Raw genomic sequence first — 6,000 nt, forward strand, 5'->3', positions numbered from 1 at the left:
AAAGAATAAACCCTAATTACAAATTAAAAAAGAGAAAGATGAAACATGCTTAGGGTTTGACTATGGATCTTCTTTTATAACGGTTTCATTATCTCATAGTTCACTTTTAATATTTTACGAAATTATTTTCATCGCAATTGTTTAATTGCTTAGAATTGCATGTAGTCCAAAATCAAGATTAATCACCGAAAACATATTTGATTAAAAGTGAACCAAATAAATTATTGAGATTCAGATGGCTTGACATTTGTAAGAATTTCAGTAAAACAATTTTGGTAAGAGTTTTAACTAAATAACTAAGGTTACAAATTGATTTCTACTAAATAACACCTAATTTAAAAATTGGTCATGTTAGCCACATAAGAATAACCCAAATCATATATTAAAAAAGAGAAAAAATAAATTTGAAAACGGATTTCCTTAGTATTCTCTCTTAAGTAGCATAATTCACTTTGCGAAATTGCTATCTTCACCGTTGCTTGATTTCTTAATTATTGATTTAGAATTGTACTCAATAAATATATCACCCAAACAATATTTAAATAAAAATAAATAAAAATAATGGAATTTTGTTGTCAAGACATTTGTTAGAAATCAACCAAATGGAAATTTGATGGCTTGACATTTGAAAGAATTTGGGTACTTATTTCTTTTGTCTGATTCTTTTAGAATTTTTATTGACATGTTTTTTAGTAGTTGAAAATGAATTAAGCTTTTTAAAACATTTGGTTCTCTTATTTGTTGTTGCTCTTAGAATATTTTATTTCATTTTTTATTGTAATTTATTTTGTTAAGCAAAAAATAAATAAACATACAATTATACATACAAAAAAAATGAAAAACATATTAAAAAGCAACAAATATGACTTTTCTTTGCTAAATTATTCTAATAAAATATATAATTCCACTAAATCTGTGACCATATTTTGCTCACAAGCATAAATCTCAAATTATTTCTTTTTTCTAAAGGCAATTCCATATCAATTCTATGACCATATTTTGGGCACAAACATAAGTTATATATATATATATATATATATATATATATATATATATATATATATATATATATATATATATATATATATATATATATATATATATATATATATATATATATATATATATACATATATATATATATAGTATATTTGAAATTTAGCTTTAGCCCTTTTTTAAAATCCTGTTCAAATTCTAACTCTATGTTCACATTTAATTGTAGGTAAAGTATTTATTTTTGTTTATTGAAGGTTTGAAGCTAGTATGTACCTTACCTTACCTTACCTTACCTTACCTTACCTTACCTTACCTTACCTTACCTTACCTTACCTTACCTTACCATTCAAAGCGTTTTAAATAGAAATCGAATCATAATCTTTAATAATTTTTAAAATCATTTTTGTCACTTAGATTATTTAAGTTTATTCTTAGTGCTAATTTGATATTTTTTTTATTTTTTTTAGAGTTTCTTTTATTAAATATTAAATCACTTAATTAATCAATTAAAATATGAAAACTCACTTTATTTTAAAAAATTTGAATTTTAAATATAAAATGATATTATAATATTACAACAAATTAAAATTAATACCACAAGTGAAAAATACTATATAAGTGTTAGATAAAATTAGATCGGTTAAATAAAACATAACAAAAACAAAACTCTTGTGCAGGAACAGACAAAGAACCGAACCGGTCAAATTACTCAACCGGTCAACTGGTCAAGCAATTAAACCGACCAGAAACATGACCGAACAAGAAAGTCAAGATCGGTCAAATCAGAAGGCCAAAATCAATTAAACAGTCGGTCATTCAGAAGCCATGGAAAAACCGGAAGTCATCCGGTTAACATACATAACCGATCAGCATAGAAAGATACTTCGGGTATCTGTTGAGAATGATACCGAAGGAACAGACTGAATATCGCTATATTCATACAAGTCTGAGGAAAGTCTGCAGGATGCAGAAGACCGTCCTACAAGATCTTTCTACTTAAGGATAAACCAGAAAGGCAATCTTCCAAGTACAAACAACTGTCCAACCGACAGTTGCCATATTGAGTAAAAGACAAACCTAGCCGGTTTGACCTACACACTAGAAGACTAGACCGCCAGGTCTGAATCAATGAACCTCTGCTCAACCAATCAGATTCAAGGAAATGAAATGTGACCGTTGACACATTTCACCTATAAAAGAAGGAGCTGAAGAGGAATAAAAGTGGGTTACAAGTTCTGAATTTTCAACATCCTAAGTAAAGCATTGTATTCTATCTCTAGAAAGCTAAAGCGCTTATTTGAAAGTGTAATTCTACAATTTCGGTTAAAATTGTACGAGTGTTATCGAGCAGGAAATAAGTCTCGATCGGATTGTGTTTGTATTCCTTAGTGAATATCCTTCTCGCGGTTTCGAGAGGAAGGGGTGACGTAGGAGTTTTATCTCCGAACATCCATAAAAACATGTCTTGTTATTTACTTTATGCCTGATTTACTCTATAACCGATCTGCACTAACCCACTAATACCGTTCCAACCGAATTACTAAGTTCCAAAACCGACCCAGCAATCTCAAAACCTGTCTTATTCAAATCTGGTCCTGCCTATCTCGTGTGTGTGTGCTACTTCAACCTGAAACAAACCACTTCCGCGCTTGAACTCGGTTCAAGGGTTTGTGACAGTTTGTGTAGTATTGAAACCCCGGTATTAATCTTTAACCGGATTAATCACCACCCCTTGAGTGAAAGGTGCAAAACCGGCCAACCCCGGTCTGCCAGCCGCGACCTAGATCCTAACAATTGGTATTAGAGAAGTTATTTCAATACTCAAGAAAGCATGTCGTTCGATAGGCCCCCAATGCTAGAAGGTGACGATTTTGCCAACTGGAAGGCACGCATGCACCTGCATTTAATCACCATGGATGACGAGATGCAGTTCATCATAGCCGAAAGACCGATAATAATTGACAAAGACAGGAAGGATTGGACAGCTGAAGATAGGAGAAGTAACAATATGGATAACCATGCCAGAAACCGCATCTCCAACGGTTTGGACAGAAACACGTACTGCAAGGTCAGAGATTGCAAAACAGAAAAGGAAACATGGGAAGCGGTGATTCAGATTCATGAGGGAAATGAAAGAACCAAGGAAAATAAGATAATGGTGGCTACTCAGAAGTTTGAAAACATCAAGATGAGACCGAGAGAAACAATGAGGGAATACAGTGACCGGTTCACAAATGTGATAGACGAGCTAGCAACTCTTGGCAAGAGGTATGACAACAAGGAAGTCATCATGAAAGCGTTAAGATCTCTTCCAAGTGCGTGGGACATAAAGACAATGGTGATGAGGGAATCAAACTGCCTAAGCAAGATGAAGCTACACGATGTATTCGAAGATCTTAAGGCATATGAGTTTGAAATGAGATCTAGGACTGAAGAAGAAGTTTCAGCCTCAACCTCAACTAGAGCATTGATCACATCCACAGAACCTGTTGCATCTGCAACGATCAGAACCGCTGAACAGTTCACCGAGGATGCCATGGCAATGCTTGCACAGAAATTTGGGAGGTTCATAAAGAGAAGCCAACCGACAAACAATAACTATAACTATGGTGATAAGTCTAACGTAAGATGCTATAACTGCAACTGTTTGGGACACTTCAAGTGGGAATGCAGAAAACCAAGGAGGGATGACCGGAAACCGGACAATCAGAATAACCGAAATAACTATCAACAAACCGGTGAAGGAAGTGAGGTTCAAAAAGCATTGATAGCCGATGATGGAGGAAGCTTATGGGCTCACAGTGATAGTGATGATGAACTCACATGCCTCATGGCAAATGAAGAACATGTATTTGACTCCCTTTGTGAAGAATTTACTAAAGATGAGTTATATAATGCATTGAATGATATGGTAGCAGAGTATAAGAACCTATTAACCTTATTACCTAGTCAACTCAACCTTAGAACCGACCCCATAGTACCTACCTTGACCGAACCAAAGACCATAGAACCTGAAAACATCTTAGAAACCGAGGTAAAAATTGAACTACCTTCTGAGACCGAACCGGTCAAGGAGGCAGTTCAAGAGCTGACCGAAGAGGAAAATGCCCGACTCTAGTATAGAATGGCCGCATGGAAAAGATCTAGTGAAATGGTAAGCAAGATGTGTAGTTATAAAAGACATCCTACTTGCATGTTTGGTCTAGGATACAAAAACAATAGATCCAAAGACCAAAAACACTTAGACAAAATGAGGCTCACAAAGGATAATCTTCCCTTTGTAAGTTTTGTTAGAAGTTGCTTAACCGTTGAAGAGGAATTAACTGCCTATTATACGAAAGACAAACTAACCTATGTAGGTCCAACCGACTCTGAAAAATGGCTTCACCCTGAGAAAAAGAAAGCCAACCGGTTCAAAAATAGGCAAGCCAACTCACAACCACATAGGACAAACCAAAGATCATCTCCACATAAGGCCTTCTTAGGAAAGCAGAAAGACTCGAAACCGAGTGCAATAAAATTAGTTAAGACATTGACCAGGAAAGCTGTCCGGTTTGTCAAAGTCTGGATACCTAAGGGACTAATCGCTTGTGGACCCAAGTAAATGTGGGTACCAAATAGTTGTAAATATGTATAATTTACAGGATATGAAGAAACGGCTAGGAAACTCTGAATGGTACTTGGATAGCGGTTGCTCCAGGCACATGACCGGGAACAACAACCTTCTAACCAACATCATAATAGAAACCGGTGCATTAATCACCTTCGGTGACAACTCAAAAGGTAGAACTGTGGGCAAGGGTAAAATTGTCCATGGTAACTTAACAATTGATAATGTACTCTTAGTCGAAAACCTACGTTTTAACCTACTAAGCATTAGTCAAATGTGTGATGCTGGATACACTGTAGAATTTCTTAAACATGCATGCTTAGTTAAAAATTATCAAGGTATCACACTGCTAACCGGAAATAGGTTAGGGAACATATACAAGGTAGATTGGAAAAATAAAGTAGAATATCCTATATGCATGATAGCTAAAACCGATCAAACCTGGCTGTGGCATAAAAGACTAAACCACCTAAACATGAAAACCTTAAACTATATTCGCGGTAAAAAGTTAGTTGAAGGAGTTCCTGACATAGTGTTTAATAAGGATAAGGTTTGTTCAACATGTCAAATGGGTAAACAAACTAAGTCAACATTTAAGAGTAAGTGACACATTCAATCTAACCGATGTTTAGATCTTCTACACATGGATTTATTTGGACCGATTAGGGTCGTCAGCCTAGGAGGTATGCTCTACACTATGGTAGTTGTTGTTGATTATTCTAGGTATACATGGGTAATATTCCTGCCATCTAAACGTGATACCGCATCAAATTTGATCACACTGCTTAAACGTTTGCAAAATGAAAAATCAACACGCATTAATAGCATTAGAAGTGATAGAGGAACCGAATTCACAAATAGTACTCTAAATGCATTTCTTGATGAATCCGGTATTAGACACGAGTTGTCTAGTGCTAGGACTCCTCAACTGAACGGCCTGGCCGAGAGAAGAAACTGAACTCTCAAGGAAGCCGCACGATCCATGATAGCCAAATCGGGTATTGCCCAAATATTATGGGCTGAGGCTATCAACACCGCATGTCATACACAAAACCGGTCTTTGATTAACAAGTTTCACAACAAAACACCTTATGAGATATATTTTGATAGGGTTCCTAACCTTAAGTATCTTAAGATTTTTGGATGTAAATGCTACATTCACATAAATGGAAAAACCTATCTATCTGTTTTCGATGCAAAATCCGATGTTGGGATCATGCTAGGTTACTCGGCAATCAGTAAAGCATATAGAGTATATAACACTAGAACCTTAACCGTGGAGGAATCACTTCATGTTGTTTTCGATGAATCGGTTGAAAGCAACATTGCATCATGCTTTGATCTACACAACAGATTGGAAAATAACAATATCCATTCTGATAGTGAAGATGAGA

Source organism: Impatiens glandulifera, chromosome 1, assembly GCF_907164915.1.
Source record: "Impatiens glandulifera chromosome 1, dImpGla2.1, whole genome shotgun sequence".
Classification (NCBI taxonomy): Eukaryota; Viridiplantae; Streptophyta; class Magnoliopsida; order Ericales; family Balsaminaceae; genus Impatiens; species Impatiens glandulifera.